The following is a 20,789-nucleotide window of genomic DNA, read 5'->3' as shown; positions in this document are numbered from 1 at the left end:
ATACAGTTAATGCTGCCTAAAGAAAATAAAACTCAATTTTAGGTTCAAGGTGAACATGTCTTGCATTACTTTATGATTTAATCACTTTCATCTTTGTTTCTTTAATCCAAAGATATATATTACTGAGCCAGCAGAGCTGTGTTCACAATGCATTCCAACCGAGTGGAAATAAAGCGAACTAAACTAACAGCACCTGCTGAGATGATCGGAGATAATTTGCAGCATTCTCACAGACAATATTCTTGCAAACAGTTCAGACGAATGAAACAGAAAAAAATATATATGTTATTATTTTATTGAAACACAAAAAACATGAACCACCTCCCCAAATACAAAACATTTACCGTCTCCAATGGCCCCATTTGCATCACGGAATCCGCAATGCATGCCAACCACGACGAAATAGAGCGAATTAAACTCACAGCACCTCCCGAGATGATCAGAGAGAATTTGCAACATTCTCATAGAAGACATCGTTCTTGCGAACAGTTTTCAGAGGAATGAAACAGATGCAACACCCCCTACCATTAACCATTAATTGGGCAGAGCACTTGAGTTCTTCTGGTGTGTCTCTCAACTTTAAAAATATAAATCCCCTCCAGCATCCTATTAAGTACTGTGACAAATTAAATGAATAACCCTTTTAAATTCCCTCTTAGGTGTAATATGATTACCCTAAAATATGATGATTTAAATCAACACAAAAGTATCAAGAAATAACAATTATATTTATTAATCACAAGTAAAAATAAATTAAATAACTTCTGTCTTTCTTTTCAGGTACAAAAAATAATAATGACAAATGACTGTATTGTCTTTTCTGAATGAATATTCCTACTAGTAATGTCCCAAATGTACAATACAATAAAGTAAAAATAAAATGCAAGAATGAAATGAACGTTCACATTAAATATTCCCAAAGGAACTATTAATCAGCTCATATTTTGCTAAATGAATAAATTATCAATATAAATCAATATTTCACAATATATCAGTGCACTTGGAATTAAATACAATTAGTATTCCAAATAAACACTCGTTTCAGTAGGATTTTTCAACATTATTAGAATCAGAATCAGCTCTCTGTATAGTAATGCGTAGTCGCATAATATGACGTTTACGTGTATTGATTGATGTCATAAAATATCAGTCTGCTTCATTCTTCCATCAGTTTCTCCTGGTCGGAGTCTTCCGTAAATATTTAGTTTATACGTAGGGTTACGTCCTACCTAAATTTTATGGTGCAGCACTCAAATATTTAGTAGTGCGTAAATTGTAACTTAGTGCCCATTTACGCCACAACTAGGCTAAGTTACGTAACTTATGTAAAACTGGTGCAACCGGCCCCCGACGAACTCACACAGCTCCGTGTTACGCGGTGCAGCGAACTCGGTTCAAACTAATTTATTTAAACTTTCATAAACAAAATAAAAGCAATACTCACACAAACAGTGTCATAAATGCTTATCACTTTACGAGATGAAACTTAACACACTGAGTTAGTGGTTAAAATAAACTTTATTTCCCGTAAACGCAAGAGCAAATCTTATAACTTCTCTCTCCGTTCAGCCATCTTCTCTCTCCTTCTATATCCAATCACAATCCTTATCCTCTCATAGAGGCGGGATTAAACTAAACAGATGACCAATCATCAATTAATGAACAAACATGCTGGCAAAAACCACATTTTTTGACAAGTACATTACAAACAAACTTGCTTAATGTACCTAACTCTTAAAGAAACATACTTAATCATTTCTTTATTTCACAAACAAGAAACAAAACCCAAAATAAACCTTATTCATTAAATGCACATTATTTATGTTAATTATTATCCCCATCTTAGAATAATAATACAAACCATAAATAAAATAATGAGAATAACCCTACCCGGGTTACACAGAGAAAAAAGAAAACTCTTTACATGCGCTTGTTCCACATGACACTGCACGCCTCTGAACAAACAGCGAATCAGACACGAGCGTTGATGGCTTTTCTTTTGTCTGTTCTTAAAAATATAATAAAGTGTGTTTCTTCAAGCGCCTGTCTTTATGACTAACAGCATTTCTTGTCACGTGTCACTCCGAGACGTCTTATAAGTCGTCCGCCTGTTGCGGGTAGATGAGCAAAATTTCCCGCATATGAAAAACATTTGGAGGAGGAGCTTGCGAACTGGATTCAGCCTCGTCGCATTTTGCGGGTGGCTGGTGCTGGTTTCACACCCTGGCCACTGTTTAATATACTCGGCGACTTCCCAGATCCATGGTTTTGCCATTTCCCGATATTGTCGATCATCATCTGTTCGCAATCAGCATCGGGATCTATGTAAGTCATCGTCGATATCCGATTACATCGTCACGTCGCCCAGCTCTATTAATACACCTTTAAAAAAATCCTTTGATTAAATATTCCTAAAGTATATTCTTTTAAATAAGGATGCATTTCTCTGTGGATCTGTTCTTTGTTGAAGGGATGAAAGAACCAAACAACAGAGCAAAAAAAAAAAAAAAAAAAAATGTTTTACTGACTTTTGTGTAGAGATGCTTCTCACAAAGGCAAAGCCTCAAAAACATTCTCTCACTGGTCTCTGCAGGGGTTTCCAATAAAACAGAAAATGCTGAGTGAACATCTTCCAAACTTCCGAAAACCGAACAGTCACTGAGGTGGACAGAAACAGTCTGATGTTACCATTGTAACTACTGGCAATATGAAAAGATTTTACACACAGCACATCAAGTTTTCAACCTGAAAATGGCCAATTCTTTTAAGCAATGAGAATATTCGGTCTAGATTCTGAGGCCACGCCCACACAAAGACGTTTTCGTTTGAAAATACAATAAAGGGAAAGTTCATCAAAAAAAGAAAATTCTCTCATCATTTACTGAAACTCATTCCATTCCAGATGTGTATGACTTTCTTTGTTCAGCAGAACAAACGAAGATTTTAGAGGAAAATCTCAGCTCTGTGGGTCCATACAATGCAAGTGGATGGTGATCAGAACTTTGAAGGTCCAAAAAGCACATAAAGGCAGCACAACAACTCCAGTGGTTAAATCCATGTCTTCAGAAGTGATATGATAGGTGTTGGTGAGAAAAAGATCAATATTTAAGTCCTTTTTTACTATAAATTATCCTGCCTGACAGTAGGTGGCCATACGCACGAAGAATGTGAATCACAAAAAACTAAAATGAAGAATGAAAATGATTTATAGTCAAAAAGGACTTAAATACTGATCTGTTTCACACCCACACCTATCATATCGCTTCTGAAGACATGGATTTACTCACTGGAGTTGTTTGGATTACTTTTATGCTGCCTTTATGTGCTTGTTGGACCTTCAAAGTTCTGGCCACCTATAGCTGAAATATTCTTCTAAAAATCTTCGTTTGCGTTCACAAGACACATCTGGGATGGCATGAAGGTGAGTAAATGATGAGAGAATTTTAATTTTTGGGTGAACTATCCCTATAATTTCGCTGTGTTTATGTCTCTCGTCCACATTAGAGCGACCTTTTCCTACACAGAGTGTTGTGAAAACGCTCTTCATAACCACATACTTTGGAAAACGATTATGTTAAGAACCTGAAAACCGTTATTGCATTGGTGTATATGCTGAGTGCAGTCGATTGTGCAGATTACACTCGTAAAACCAGCGATCACAGAACAAAAAGCAACATTTTAAAGCTCAATTAAATTCAGTGCAGTGCACACATACAGTAAAGTTTGCTTGAGGGTGAGCACATTGTCACATCAAAGTATGCTGCTTAAAAAACCCCACGGGGGCATATGAAATGACATTTGCATACTTTCGAGCCTTGTATTCCATTTTATTTGTGTGTACGCAACGTTTTTGTACATGAAGGCTCTGAATTCATAACTCACACTGAGGAAGTGATATCTGGACCAGTATTTGTGTGGGAAACCTATGAGCTCCTGTGAGATTTATATGGGCTACAACAGTGAATCAAAAGAACAGCAGGCATAACGGATAGCCCACACAAACAAAACCCAGAGCCAGTTGGGTTTGAATTGCCCAGACTGATTTAATATTCGGTATTGCCACAGACACTAAAGCACCTGCAACACCAAATCTTCAAGTTCAAATTAGATCAATTCAGAAATCAACTTCACTGAATGGCTTACTGTTCATAAAAGACCACGGGACAGCCGGTCATCCTACAGTACTCAACAACCTGCCTTGAGATGGGCCTACTAGGTTCCTACTAGATCCAACAATTTCAAAGCCTATTCTAGGACACCTCTGGTGGGATGATTGCAGTTTACCTAGCACTAAAATTAGAAAACACATCACACAGACTTCTCCCTGTGTGGTGAAACATCAACCATTTCTTATATAACTCAATGGCAAAATCATTAATCCAGAAGGAAGCTTCATAGACAACACAGATTGACCCTTTAATGCTCGCTGTTGGATTGTCTGGGATTCTGACAGCATCATAATGACTGAAAGAGTTCTAGCAAAGATATAATGACGATATAAAAACGAGATATATGAAGCATTTATGCATACTGTTTACAGATAGGCTATTATTAATTACGTTATGGATACATTGTCAGACGCTATTATTATATATTAGTATTATTATTCATAATTATATATGAATGCATAGACCTAATACATATTATAATTTATTATATGAATTATATATGAACACTTAGGAAACACATGCAAACACGCGCGCGCACACACAAAATAAAATCGGAAGCGTTCTGAACTTACAGCATTGTTCTGTACCTGCAATAACACTGGTATTTACATCTCGATCCGTCCAGAAACGCCTCGGATTGTTTCACAGAGAGCGAAGTATCCGTGTAATGAAACCTTAATAGAACCACAGACGACCAGCTCTCATTTGCATCTATAAACTCTTCATATGATCACAGACATCACCATCTTCTTCATCTATCGGCTGATCGATGAGCTGAAAGAGTCGAACACAGTTTTCTGATATTCTCCATCTGTCCTTTAAAAATCACAGCAGTGATTCTGTTCCTCTCTGTTCCGTCTGCAGTCTGGACTCACCCAGCTCGCGCACAACCGCACACACACATAGACGCGCTGCACGCGCAAACACGCACACGTGAGCGCGCGCGTCTCCTGTCGCGTTCCTCCAGGTATCCAGTCTCTAAACGCATCCGACTGTCTGAGCGAACGAACTAACTGAGTCATTTCTCTCTGTGTTTGTGTGTGAGAGAGAAAGATGGAAAGAGAGAGATGGAGAGATTTTCAAGAGACACTCTGAAAAATCTTTCTATTTCTCATAACAGTTGCCCATGTACCATGGTAACCACATTTCCCGCCAAACAGTTGCTACAGTAGACTCAGTTTAAATTAATCTGGTATCTCATTCAAACAGTGTAAGGGGTCGTTCACACCGCGTCCGTCCGCGCTGTTTTTCAAATGTTTTCCTATGTAAACATGCTAGACCGACGTTCTTAGGAAGCTGCGCCGCGTCTCGCTGGATTTTTTTAGCGTCTCTCGCAGGAGCGCCGCGTTTTTTAGACGCTGTGTCTAGTTAAAAATAACTATCTATTAAAAACGCGTATCGAGACACCCGCCTTTAATGCAAGGATGCCTTCAGTGTGAACGGCCCCTAAAAAGCTTTATTTATTTATAAAGACAGCGGTGGCAATGGCAAGCATTTAACTTTCTTTAATGCAAATAAGAAGCTTTATTTATTTATTTACTTATTAATTTATAAAGACAGTGGCGGCAATTACTTATGGGTCATTGACAAAATTACACCCAAAATTAAAATGAGAAACCTTTTAAAAATCTAGTTTAAAACACTTATGTCATATTCTCAGAAATTAATCTTTGTCCAGTTGGTTTCATAAATTTTTGAAAAATGCATTTTATATATATATATATATATATATATATATAAACTTTCAAATTGTCATGTGGTGTGACCATTAAGTAAAAACTATTATAATACTTTCTTTGTACCTTGAATACATGAGAGTATAAACAACTTATTCATTAATTTCCAAAAACTTCCAAACAAATTTTTCAAGGATAAATAAATAAATAAATATATATATATATATATTTTGAATTTTTGAGTCAAAAATATCAAGAATTTTTCTCAGGGTTACACCATGAACAAAATGTGCCTTTTCATAAACATGTCAAAATATTCCTTTCTACATCCGTTGACTGCTGGGCATTCCAATTTCTCCCATTCATTTAACAGAAGTGGCCTGTCTATACTAAATAGTCTCAGCAAACTAAATACTAACAAAACACTATTTTATTGTGTTTGATAGTTTTTATGGTCAACAAATAACAAAATGGCTACTACATGTTGGTTAAATCCAAAGATTTTGATTTGGTGGACAAAAAGCATTTTAAAATATGAATCATATTTTAAAACAATTGTTTCACAGTTAATTGTTTTTAAGAAATAACAATAAAATATTAATCTGCATTAGTCATGCCAACATTTATTTTTTCAGGAATTTCAGATTTTAATGAGACTCAGGCTTTGACTTTGACACCACATCACATTTTTTACTTTAAGCCCTAGAAAAAATATAAATTTGACTTTAAACTGAGCAACTGAAAAGTGTTCATCATAGAAGAGGTGTATTCAAGTAAATGGTTTGAATAGCATTTTTTAATGTATTTTTAATTTAATAGATCAGGACAAAAATGAGCTTCACTTCATTGACCCTTACACATGGCCATAATATGCACCTGTTACCCTTTGTAATTGTATTTTATGATTAATTTAGTGAAAGAATCAACCTTATGATCATGAAAAAGGTTTTTTTCTAGTGCGTTCGCCCACTGCAGACAAGCATTTTTTTCTACTCCAATCTACTACTTGGCCATGTTTGAAAGTGTGTGAAACATTTGAAAACTTGTGGCATAATTTCATGTGAACACTAGGAAGCACAAGTCAACCCATCGCAAACTCCGACATACTGCCAGTGTTTTCAGAAAACCGCAGTCTTTTTTCGCAGTGGAGAGAAAGCTCGTGCGCTCAAGGTTGACAGATTGCGGGACTAAAGCGTACATCCAAACTGTACAAGTGTCCAGATCTGATTGGAGGATTTTACCTACATGTCGAAATCTAATTCTGACCGGCTAATCGCCCTTATTTAAAGTCTGTTATTTATCAAACGTATTAAAATTAAATATTACTTATTTTACTTGCATGATTAGTTCTAGTTTCATGATTAGCACAAGGGGGATGCCATACCCTCCCATCCCCTCTCAACTCGAACCCTGACTATAATGGTAATAACAATTTGGAGCACCTTTTAGCCTACACTGGCGTCCAAAAGTTTGGAATAATGTACAGATTTTGCTGTTTCGGAAGGAAATTGGTAATTTAATTCACCAAAGTGGCATTCAACTGATCACAATGTATAGTCAGGACATTACTGATGTAAAAAACAGCACCATCACTATTTGAAAAAAGTCATTTTTGATCAAATCTAGACAGCAGCCATCACTCCAACACATTATCCTTGAGTAATCATGCAAAATTGCTAAATTGTTACTAAAAAATCACTTGCCATTATATCAAACACAGTTGAAAGATATTTGGTTTGTTAAATGAAGCTTAACATTGTGTTTGTTATTGAGTTGCTACAGTATGCAATAGACTGGCATGTCTTAAGGTCAATATTAAGTCAGAAATGGCAAAAAAGAAACAGCTTTCTTTAGAAACTCATCAGTAAATCATTGTTTTGAGGAGTGAAGGCTATACAATGCTTGAAATTGCCAAAAAACTGAAGATTTCATACAAAGGTGTACACTACAGTCTTCAAAGACAAAGGACAACTGGCTCTAATAAGGACAGAAGGAGATGTGGAAGGCCAGATGTACAACTAAACAAGAGGATAAGTACATCAGAGTCTCTAGTTTGAGAAATAGACGCTTCACATGTCCTCAGCTGACAGCTTCATTGAATTCTACCCGCTCAACACCAGTTTCATGTACAACAGTAAAGAGAAGACTCAGGGGTGCAGGCCTTAGGAGAAGAATTGCAAAGAAAAAGCCACTTTTGAAACAGAAAAACAAAAAGAAAAGGTTAGAGTGGGCAAAGAAACACAGACATTGGACAACAGATAATTGGAAAAGAGTGTTATGGATCTTAACCCCATTGAGCTTTTGTGGGATCAGCTAGACTGTAAGGTGCGTGAGAAGTGCCCGACAAGACAGACACATCTATGACAAGTGCTACAGGAAGTGTGGGGTGAAATGTCACCTGAGTGTCTGGACAAACTGACAGCTAGAATGTCAAGGATCTGCAAAGCTGTCATTGCTGCACGTGGAGGATTTTTTGATGAGAACTCTTTGAAGGAGTTTAAGAAGTTCTGAATATATTTTTCAAATTGTAATAGTAATTTTTCACGTTATTAATGTCCTGACTATACATTGTGATCAGTTGAATGCCACTTTGGTGAATAAAAGTACCACTTTCTTTCCATAAGAGCAAAATCTGTACATTATTCTAAACTTTTGGCTGCCAGTGTACATTTATTCATTTAGCATGCATTTTTATTCAAAGCGACTTACAAATGAGGATAATGCAAGCAGAAGCGATTCATCCAAGGGAGAAAACACTTAAGCACCATGGTATATGAATAGAGTACCATCTCTGAACCATGCTACCATCCACAGCACTTTTTATTAAGCAAATGTTGAAAATAATCAGTGTTTCTCTGCTGTTGTTGACTGCAGCACTGCACATGAGGTCCTGGGGGCGCTGTTGCTCTCATTCAGATTTCCATTGCGTCAAAAATATCATTTTCTGGGCACCTCAAGCATGTGCTTGAAGAAGCTGTTTGAACACAATAGCTGTGAGCAGCATAAACAAACGGCCTCCTATGACATAACAGCTGTCTGTTTAAATTCACAGGGGTCAGCGCACACACCCATAACTGCATTCGGTAAATGGGCGGCCCAGGATTTTTCAGCTCCTCTCTGCGTGATAAATCAGTATAAAGCTGCGTTCAGGAATTTTCCCAGACATCCGTGTGCCTGGATCGATGGCCTTATTCCAACAGGGCTGTATTAACAGATGAGTTATGAGAGATTTCTGCAGACGCCACGACTATGGAGACAGGACGGGAGTCACTTAACACCGAGTGTGTGAGTGTGTGTGTGTGTGTGTCACATTTAACAAGACTCAAGTTCTCAAAGTGAACTTGCTGTCGTAAGATGCTGAAAACTCTATTATCTAAGAGGAAGAGAGAGAGATGGTGGTGTGATGGGTGTACTAGGGTGTGTCTCCATCTGCTCACTATTTTAGTAGCGAGTGTACTGCCCCATTGTCAAAATTGTTCCAGTGCACTGAAACATTCAAAGCCCTTGCTAGTGCTTGAATTGTGTCTTATCTATATACTTATTCGTGCCTAAGGGAAATAGGGAGTGAAATGAGACAGCCTTAGTTTTTAAAGGCTCTTTGTGACTGGGGAAAATAAGACAGACAGTAATAGAGTAAAACAGTTAATGTTGGAACAGCGTGACAAATCTGACTTGTTCATAAGGCGTATAAAGTTGTGACGAGGGCAGACACATATGAGGCCTAATCTGACATATGAGTGACACTTGATATGATCTACAAGTCCAGTGTGATTCAAAATTCCGTCTGCACACAAAACAGCTTTCAGTTTTAAAATAATCTGTCGATTTTTCTCTTTCCATTCCTGCTTCTTCTCTTTCCAAGGCTAAAAAGGTCAAAGACAACACTAACCAGTACAGAAACAAAAGGCTTCTACTGGTAGAACAGTGTCGCATAGCCAGACTTTGCAGCTTATTCTGGCCAAGAACCACCCACTTAGACATTCTGTAGGACTGGATAAAAATATAGATTTTCTGATGAATAAAAATCTTCATTTGAACAATCTCAATATTGATTCTTAAAGCTGAAGTATGTAACTTTTTCAGGGTTAAAATACTATCTCCTATCCCAGCTTAATATGCAGGGACAACTAAAAGTAAGCCATGCATAGGTAAATTTTTTCGACACTGTGTCTGTGGGGCAATAAAAATTCCTGTGTTTGTTTGGAGCGACCCGCTTAGACCCGCCCCCAACTATGCAACTCAACCAATGGTGTGAGTTGGGGGTGGGGCTATCTGACTGTTTGAACCATAGATATACATATGTAGATGTCTCATTCGGCTGGATCGGATACGTCAACCATGGTGTCATCTTGGAACGGTCAACATGGAGAGCTGTTTGAATGTAAGTGAATGGAGAAGAAGCCTCAGACCGGTGCATCAACTGCTTTTCATTATGTAATGAATTGACTGACTGGGTGCTAATTTTCAGTATGTTTGCCATCATGATTCATTTGTAGAGGACTTTATTTGCAGTTTGCTACGGGAAAAGTCTTGATTTTTTATATAATCTAAAATATTGCCCAATGTTTATGGAAAATCAGATAAAAAGACAACAAACTTTTGCAGACTGTATCTGTCAATTTACATTCATGTGTTGACGTACAGCTCTTGACCTATCCAACATGACGGACACAGCAACATTTACATTTATGCATTTGGCAGACACTTTTATCCAAAGCGACTTACAGTGCCCTTATTACAGGGACAATCCCCCTGGAGCAACCTGGAGTTAAGTGCCTTGCTCAAGGACACAATGGTGGTGGCTGTGGAGATTGAACCAACAACCTTCTGCTTACCAGTTCAGTGCTTTAGTCCACTACACCACCACCACTCCATATATTGTGACATATATCGCGATCCATAGAAACACCTACTAATAACGTATCTACGTATAGATATGTACATTAAAAAATGCAGGCGAGGGCGTATTCAGAAAGCTGGTTTGAAAACATTGTTTATTTTCGCAATTACATTCGGTGGCGCTTGTGGTGCAGAAATGACACACTTCTGCTTTAAATTCCAAGACCTATCTTTTACAATTCTCAACAATGTGAGTAAATCACTTGTATTTGAGACCAAATTCCATGCTATACAACTAAAAATGTCTGTGATTAGATACTAGCTGGTAAATGTTCAGATTTCACTCACTAGTGATTATGTAGTACATTGGCTAAGAAGTTCAGCACCCTACCACTGTGTGTTGAGTGTTAAATTTTGATTTGACTTGTTCCATGTATTGTGTTTCCAAAGACGAGATCCATGCAATTCATTTGTCATTGAAAAATGTCTCTTTTAATATCAGTCAATTGTTGATCAAAACATCAAAACATAAACATTTAATTCTAATCACGAATAGCACGGATGAGGTAAACAAGCCAGTCGAGTCTCTCTTGTTAATATGCTGCACTCATTTACAGACACTCTTTTCAGGACTGCTGGCTTTCTTAAAGAGACAGTACCAATTTTTAGCACGTATTCTACAAATCAATGTAAATACTTGTAAATAGTATAAATTATGTGTTAAACAATAAACATGTAACAAAATATAATATATGCAACATAATATCATATTTATTGATGGAATACATAGATTTCTAAAATTTTGAAAAGCTAACATGTGACCAAAATGATGAAAAACTAATAAAATATAATTTGTAAAATTTATATTTTCACAATTCACCTAGTTAGAAGGTCCCATGTATAATTAACAGCACTAGCTTAATTAAATCGGAATTGAATCGAATCAAATCAAATCGAGAGCTTGTGAAAATATGTATCGATACCCAGCCCTACTTATACATGTCTGACTGACATGTAAAATGACCAACCGCAATTTAGATTTTATGTGCTGTTTAGGGGCAGATTTATCTGAAATAGTTTATAATAATATACTGCAATAATAGATAGTTGAAATAATAGTGTTGAAAAAACTCAATACATACAGAAAACACAGAAAAATAGCAGAATTTTCCACCATCGGGCCGCATGGTTCTGAGCACACAAGTAACGGTTCCAATAGTGTTTCCACTTGAGCGTGGGTTGGTATGGTACAATTACAAACCCTTATATATGACATAGTAACTAGAGATGTGCTACCCGACTTAAGCCCTGTGGGACCCGGGTTTTGGCCTGAGTTTGGGCAGAGATAGTCAGCAGAGACGGACCACTGGTATTAAAACGAATGGGAAAAAATGGAACGCCTAATGGACAACGGATGTAGCAATAGCATTAGCTGAACCAGCATTTATCTGAGCTAAAGAGGGCAAATTTATGATGCCATTGTTGTCAGATTTTACTGCTGATTTGAAATATGTTCTTTGATCATAATCTTAACCAACCGTTTGGAGATTTTAGTCTTTCCCCATTCAGCTGTACTTTTGTGCCACTTGTATCAATAGAAAATAGCTGCCCGGGAGCGTTTCAAAGATGGCCGCCAAGTGGAGTGACTTGCCTTAAAAGAAACTTTGGTTTGGGTCAATTTTTCAAACATATGTCTGTGTTGTTTTATAAAAATTCAGTGTTTTGAATGTGACGTCTCCACATCTCCCGTGGTCTTAACAGACAGTAAAGTGTCAAGTGGATGCACACTTCAGAATCCCACCGGATGTAGGTAGGTCATCCCAGTATTTCTCACCTACTGTTTAACGAATACTAAGGATTTGGAAATACTACTTTATTGACATACAGCATAGAACCCAGACAATCAGATTGTAACTGATCACGAAAATAAGAGGAGAACAGCGGAGAGAGGCAAATGGCTTGGCTTACTTTAGCTGGGCATACGCACAAGACACCATGTTGAGATATTTCTCTGTGTTGTACTTATGGCATTTTCTAGCCCCAGGCTGTAGTGCAGAAACAGCAATAGCTACTTTAAAAGATGCTTCCAGCCAGTGTCTGCGCAGATATAATCTAACAGCGAACCAACAAAATCTCATTTTCTTCTTGTTGTTCTCTTCTTTGCTCTACATTCTCTAGCTATGTTGGTAGCAATCGTATCTACTCAGATCACACGCACACACACAGAGTCAAGGACAGTCAGGATTACCTGCATCTAATTTTATGATTACAGATTGAAGGTTTGAGAAATAGGATCCTGGTCACGTGGGTGAGCAGTACAGAATGAACATCCCATGAACCAGTTTTGGAATGACCTGTTTTTCCCTGACTCTGAGAGCACCAGTGAGGCCAGAGAACGTAAATAATAGAGATTTTTTATCCAGACAATGCCCTCCATTCAATGATTTAAGGGATAGTTCACCCCAAAATTAAAATTATATATATAAGCTATAAAAAATACAAGAAATCACACCGAAGATCTACCACATTAGGGCTGAAAATAAGGCTATGTTCACACAGGCAGAAAAAATCTGATTTTTCGGACTCTGTCACTCAAATCCGTTTAGATTTTTGTAGTCTGAATGGGACAAAAACACATTAAATCCAATTTTTACAAGCCTCATCCAAACCACACTCATTGGTGGTTTGGAATCCGATTAAAATCGGATTTTTCTAATGCGTCTCAGTATAAACGGTCAGATCGGATTTCATGTGGGGGTTTTTTTTTGTCATTTGCTGTGCGCGACGGTTGTTATAAGTAAGGTTTTGCGATGAGGAAACATACTGCACTCCGAACAGCATGATTAATGCCTTCACAGGGCACTTCAAATTTGATACAATAATGATGGCCATGCAGTAGGATTGTTACAAACAGAATTTTCAATAAAAATTACTTCAAAATTGAGTTCAGCCTGTTTTATTACACATTTCAGCCCTACAAAACTCTCACAGTGGAAGGTAAACAGGGCATAGAGATCATCCCTTCCAAATGAGGCACACCCATATGTTATTTATATGTTACAGGGCACGCAAAACACTACAAACCTCTTATAATAATACAGACATTGGCTTAACTTACCCAAAGAGATGTGCTAAGGTGCAGTAACCCATACTGGTTATGAGAAACAACAACGCAATAAAGTATTGAATATCATGTGAATAAGGTATGCTTGAGCATTTAATAACAAAACTAGCAGCAACAAACATCGCATATGCCACCGCTCCCATTTTTAAGCTGTTGTCTGCGAACAATGTTCATATTTGGATACTGCCCTCATGAAAAGCATAATCAATGGTAAAACATCCATCGCTAACATCTCATGCATGTCACTGTAACGCAAGTTTGCTGCGTTACAATGACAAATAATGTGGACGTGACAGCAAAAGCGACTGTAGTCTGAACAGAAAAAATCTGATCTAGTCACATATAACTTGCAGTTTGAACAGTCACTCAGATTCCTCGGATTTGAGGAAAAATCGGAAAATTTTCCTGCAGTGTGAACAAAGCCTTTGACATCCGAATCTAATACACATGCTGTTAAATTCTGAGCTTCAATAACACAGTAAACCATGCCAGTAAAGTTGTGACTGAAGTCATGAGGTCAATATTAAAGATATCAAAGATAAGATTTTAAATATTCACTTACCCACTGGCTGTGTGCAAGGATAATAACGTGGTTCTTTCTTAGAAATCATACGCTTTATGAAACATACACAGGTAGCTATTCTTTGAGGAATAAAATCTGCACTCAAACCTTACAATGAAAAACCCTAACAGCAATGAAAACTTACAGTACTGACATCTTACAATACAGTTCTGCTTGTATTATTCTAATTTGTAATTGTTGAAAATGAAAGTGTAGGGGAGACTGTGGCTATTTAGGGGATACTGGGGCCAGTTGTCACATTGGAAAGTTGTCACAAGGGCTATATTTCAGTGACTATAAGTCTAAAGTCCAGTTGTGTTTTCTCAGTGGTTTTGAATTGGTTTGAATCCAGCCTGATCTCAGGAAATTATATGACTGTGGTGACATTTTTGCAAAATTATATTACATGGTTCATTACACGTCCACTGTGTGGCACTAAAAGCAAGTTAAATGTTCTCCCAAACAGATGTGGTTTTTAAGGTTAATGCTCTATCGAGTTTTAAAATCAACAAAACCGACCTCCCTACCCTAGACCTTAAACCTAATCCTAACCGATAGTGTCATAATAACAAATCTTACATGAAAAATGCAATTGTTGAAGCAACCATGTCATTTTGTGGTGCTTCTATGACACTTTTGGCTCAAGTGTCGATTTGCATGCTCTTCAGGAGTTGTACCCCGGTCCTTTGCATCTCTGTGCAACACTGTATCAGTTGAGCTACCACGCAATTTGATCGCACTCAAACAAGTATGTAAATGTAGTTGGTTATGTAATGCAAATGTTAAAATCTATCGCCTTACAAGTCATGCGCAATAGTAAAAGTGTTTATATGTCATAAGATAGCTTTTTTGAGGAACAGGGCAAAAAGTAAGTATTTATGAACTGATAATCTGCCGTTTTACTTGTAATTAGTGTGAAGTGAATAAAAGTCATTGTTGTTGTAGCGCCTCTCTTGGTTATTTCACAAGGAAACTGCTGTGATACGTTCAACGAGCCACATAAAAATCCTGAAAAAAGTTTACTTCGTGGTGTCCTGCTATGGACACCATGCCTGTTTAATGTTTTCTATATAGAAGACTTATGAACAGAGAAGTTAACCAGTTCCAATGATTCCTTCAAGTCTTCAGCTGTCAGTTTAGGGTTCTTTTTTACCTCACTGAGCATTCTGCGGTGTGCCCTTTGAGTCATCTTGGCTTGACGTCCACTTCTAAGGAGAGTAGCCACAGTACTAAATCGTCTCCATTTATAGACAGTTTGTCTAACTGTGGACAAATGAATATCTAAACTCTTCGAGATAACTTTGTACCCCTTTCCAGCTTTGCAAAGCAACAATACTTGATCATAGGTCTACTGAGATCTCTTTTTTGTGAGGCAAGGTCCACATCAGCAGATGCTTCTTGTAAATAGCAAGCTCAAAATGTTTGAGTGCTTTTATAAGTCAAAGTAGCTCTATCCCACACCTTCAATCTCGTTTCATTAATTGGATGCCAGGTTTGCCAACTACTGGCTTTTGTTGACGTCATTAGCCTAGGGGTTCACATACTTTTTCCAACCTACACTGTGAATGTTTGAAAGATATATTCAATATGTACAAGAACAATACAATTATTTGTATATTATTAGTTAAAACAGATTATGTTTGTTGATTATTGTAACGTAGATGAAGATCAAACCAGATTTTAAGACAAATTTACAGTATACATAAATGCAGGTAATTCCAAAGGGTTCACATATTTTTTTCTTTTGCAATTTCATGAATTGTTTAGTGTTTTAAAATTGTTTTACTGTTATATATTTTGCTCAAAAGTCTATTATATGCTTTGTAATGGCAGGTTCTAACTTACCCCATACAGTGTGACAACATACTATAACTATTTACTGAAATCTTGCAATACTGATATTCTAAAACACCAAAATCTTACAGTATTGAAATACTACAGTACTGAAATATTACAATATTGAAACCCTGTAGCTGTGAAATCCAACAATACAGCACAACCAGTAGTGAATCCTCTTTAGTTTCAGTGTTGGAATGAGAATTGATCTTGTAGCATCTGTCTGGAAACCAATAGTCTATTTTTATCTTGCGTCTCAATTACGACTTTGGTTTATGGAATTTCCCAGATGAATGCCCAAATTGTGATCAATTAAAAAACACTTAGCTTGTGGAAAGTTAACTTTAGGAAAATGATGGAAGAAGAATATAGATGGACGTTTGGGAATATGGATGCAGCCCACCTTGAAGCTTATTATTTAGCAAGTGCAAATGCAAAGTCAATGGGTATATCTTACGATAATAAAACTGCTTTAACCCTTTAAGCTCAGATGGACACACCGAGAAAAAAAAAAAATCAAAATATTAATAACTACAGTCTTGACCAACACAAAATAGGTATCGTTTTAAAGCTTAAGAGCTGCAGTTTACAATGCATTTAGGCGTTATGACCAAAACTGAACAAATGCTTTGAAATTTGCAGACAAATCAGAAGTGTTCTGTTCTGATGATTTATTAATTATTTTGCACTGCACATATTATTGTAATCGGTAAAAACATCAAACTGATCAAATAGCCATGTGTCATATGTTGTTTGAAAGCTCTCCAAGAGTAGAATACAACCTGTCTATTTGTTTTACATTACAGACAAAAATATAGCGAGTAACAGCTAAGTATATGTCTTAGACATACATCTTACATGTAAACAGGTGTTGCTTATACAGTATGCCAAGTTTTTGCTTATAACTTCACACACACACACACACACACACACACACACACACATACACACACAAAAAAAAACATAAAATATAATACCAACATACCATTAATTAGAGGAGGTGATAATCTTTGAAACGAGCCCAGACACAACTTAGTCGGATGCAAAGATCTTTAGATAATCCACACGAATCACTATGTGCACACAGCACATAATGTGCTATCTGGCTAAAAACACGTTAGCTTTCCTGGATCAGATTACTCCATTGGAAATTATGTAGTACGTTGTTCAGCATCATGGAATGCTAAACCAATCATATTAGGATTCAGATCGCTGCAACCAGAGATCAGGAGCCGAGTACATGACACAGACTCAATGATGACTCAAATGACACAGAATGGAACTGAATGAGATCTCGATACTCATGTCTGCATGCTTTGGAGAGAGAGCATACCTTTAGTCATTGTTGTAGTTGCATGTGTAATTAGATCTTATGTACAATTATTGTTATATTTTTTTGGAGAGGCTTTTGGACACTTGGAGACATTTTTGGACACTAGGATAAATTATTTTTGTAATGCTATAATGTTTGATTGATTTGTCGTATCAACACAAAATTTTCATTCAGTTATAGGTTACATGACTGGAAACAAAACAAAAGCAGTTTTTCGGAGCTACCTTATATACACCCTGAAATGTCAAATAAGAAAAAAGTTAATTTTTGGCTCAAGTTTGTTTGTTTTTTGTCATAAGCCTTTTTTGTTTAATTTTGGGGGTGCAACTGAAACAGAAAATCTTTAAAAACACCCTCAGAGCTTAAAGGTATAAGAGAGTAACACAATCATGTGTTATTTTACAGATCAATGATGTTACATTATTTGAATGTGTAAGTGTGTATGTACGTTCATGTTCTCCTGTAATTCCTAAGTGGTTCATATATTTCACAAAGTTCACAAAGGCAAACTGTATTGGTAAAACACTAGTGCTGAAATAAATAGAAAAATCTTTACCAACAGTATGTTTCACACAGGTCAGGAGTGAGAACAATGCGACAGTGTTTAGATAGGGATCATGTGGCTATTTGATTGATCATCTTTAGGTAGATCCTCGCATATCCTCCCTATAGACAAACTCAGTCTAAAGACAGTTTAATTAAGAGGCAGATGGCGGCAGCAGAGATAATCTTTCAGAGTTTGATGTAATTCAAAGATGATTAAAAAGCCATCGCTGCTTTTCCCAAATGTAATGATGGTCTCACTTTGACCACACCGAGGGTGCGAATAACAGATTTATCCAAAGGCCCCTACTCTGTCTGCTATAAGCAGCTGGGCTCATCTGGAACTATCGCTTGAATTTTCCATGAGAAAGACATTAATGTGCCCTGGTGACCTAAGGAGATATCAGGGAATTTTGTTCCTACTTGATGGAAACATTTTCCCAACATATTAAAGAGGTTGTTCACTCAAAATGAAAATTCTGTCATTTATTTACCCTCGTGTTGAGGGTAAGTAAACTACAGAATTTATATTTTGGGGTGAAGTATCCCTTTAAATGAGATTAGTGGATTAATTGTTGCTTGACAAAAGTTTGTTGTTCATTTTTGGTTCATTTACACTCTAAGGTAATGTCCATATGATTAGCAACATCACACATAGGATCTATTTTCAGGCAGGATATTTATAAAACCAGAATATGCAAAACAGTTACAGGCTGGTTTGGATCAGTCCAAGGTTTATAATCACAGCTGGACATTTAAATCCATTTCAGAATACTACAAAACTATTTGATTACTGGCAGAAGTGCTTCATTAACCTATAGTAATTACATTCAGTAAGAATTTAAAAAAATTAAGTGCTTTCTGATGAAATCAACAACAAAAGTTTGCATTCGATTCAAAAATTTATACAAATTTGTAGGCTACATTAAATCAGCAAATGAGATATGTAAGCGAGGTATGTTAGGAAAGAAAAGAAAGATTTAAGAAAGATTTCTTAAATATCTCAATTGTTTCTACCAGACAGCAATGAGATGAAATGGCTGTTTAGATCGAACACGTTATTGCACTCCTGTGCGAGATGCTGAAAAAACGGTGAGACGAAGCTTAATGGTCAAAGACGTCCATCTAGTGCATGTTTGTATGAAAAAACTATTGAGAAACAGTGTGGACGGAAAAATGTGTTCGTTGTGAACAGCCCCCTATACTTATACTGTACAATATGTCAACACTATGGTTGGGAACTGAGAACCAGTTCTTATTTGGAACAGGTTCCATTTTTTGATGTGTATGATTGTTATGACTTTTGGTTCAGTTAACAGCTCTTGAATGTGTATTTTTTGCAGATGCAGACAGAACACTGTACTTAAATACTCTGCAGTGCTTCCTGCTTTGCTATTCATCTGTAGTGCTGCCTCTCTAAAAGTTAGTACTGTAAATGATGACAGAATGTTCATTTTTGGGTAAACTATCCCTTTCAATGAGCAACTGAGATTGAGTGAGTTACTTAGTTACGTTCTCTAAGAGCTCTGGTCACCAGTTCCCTGTTCCAGCTCACATTACAACCCTTCAAACTCACACATGTGTGGCATAATCTCCAAACTCTTTCCATTTCTCTCACCACTGGCTACAAATCTTCTTCCCAGCAGCCTCCTCACCACCCGAGAAATGTCTTCACACTGCCGCCTCTCAGAGAAAAGACTGACCTTGACGACAAGTCCTTGCTCTTAAACGCAGATTACACCAAATCTTACTTTAGCACACACGCTTCTAGAAATCCATTTTTCCACTTCTGATGGTTTTATATCTCAGCAGCACTATTCAGCAGAACAGGACACTCAGATTACAGTCAAATTGTATCTAATTAAGCATGCATGGATTCTTGAACATGAATATTCAAATGTTCATATGAATATTCACAAAGTATTGCTTGGTTTCTAAACCTTTACTCTGTTCCCCTTTCTTCAATCACACACACACTAATCATACACATAAACAGAAGCAGACAGGATGTTGTTTGCTTGAGTTTCTTAACAATTACAATCAGAAAATTGCAGCTCTTTTAACAGAGATCTGCAGCGTTTCCCAGAATGCAACAGTACATTGCGTTGAAATGGTCAACTGGAGAGGAGAGCAGCAAGATGGTGGTTACCTGAACTGTTAAACATGCAAAGGAACCATCAGTCCATGCACCAAAACTGCAAACAGTCCACATCACAGCATATTTAGGCAAAGAACTGCCCACCAAACATGTGACTAACCACAGTTAGTTTCTTTTAGCATGACTCAAGAATATCAAATTTACTTAGTATCAAACAAAACTGAGATCTATTTGATATCTCAATTGTTTCTACTACAGCAAAAAGATTAAAAGGAAAACAAATTGAAAAAGAAAGAAAGAAAGAGAAAGAAAGAAAGGAAGGAAAAAGCAAGGGAGGAGGGAGGAAGTATGAAGGCACGAAGGAAGCAAGGAAAAAAGAAAGAAAGAGAAAAAGAAAGAAAGAGGAGTGGAAGGAAAAATGAAGGGAAAAAGGAAATAAGAAAAAAAAAGGAAGGAAGGAAGAAAGGAATCAAGAAAGAAACTGACCCCAGCATGCTCCTCTACAGTTTCAGAAGATATCTCAACAATGTCTCGAACGGTGCTCAGATTTGCCAAGGTAACAAAGTCCAAGGTAGAGACTTATGAAGGAAAGAAGGCAGAGAGGAAAGA

At 36.9% G+C, this 20,789-nt stretch overlaps 1 protein-coding gene across 4 annotated transcripts in view; it reads right to left on the bottom strand.

Annotated features, from left to right (window-relative positions):
* LOC127436218 (leucine-rich repeat and immunoglobulin-like domain-containing nogo receptor-interacting protein 1) overlaps window positions 1-20,789 on the bottom strand; it is a 100,850-nt gene that overhangs the window by 25,431 nt on the left and 54,630 nt on the right. The window contains exon 1 of one of the 4 annotated variants that reach the window (XM_051690243.1): window positions 4,742-5,015. The exons of 1 other annotated variant lie outside the window; for it this stretch is intronic. The gene's annotated coding sequence lies outside the window, so the exon portion shown is untranslated. Of the gene's footprint in view, window positions 1-2,528; window positions 2,566-4,741; window positions 5,016-20,789 lie in introns of those variants that run through there. 2 more of the 4 variants (XM_051690244.1, XM_051690245.1) reach the window with 2 other exon arrangements.

The sequence above is a fragment of the Myxocyprinus asiaticus genome, chromosome 46, assembly GCF_019703515.2.
Source record: "Myxocyprinus asiaticus isolate MX2 ecotype Aquarium Trade chromosome 46, UBuf_Myxa_2, whole genome shotgun sequence".
Classification (NCBI taxonomy): Eukaryota; Metazoa; Chordata; class Actinopteri; order Cypriniformes; family Catostomidae; genus Myxocyprinus; species Myxocyprinus asiaticus.
This window is presented reverse-complemented; position numbering and strand designations above follow the sequence as displayed.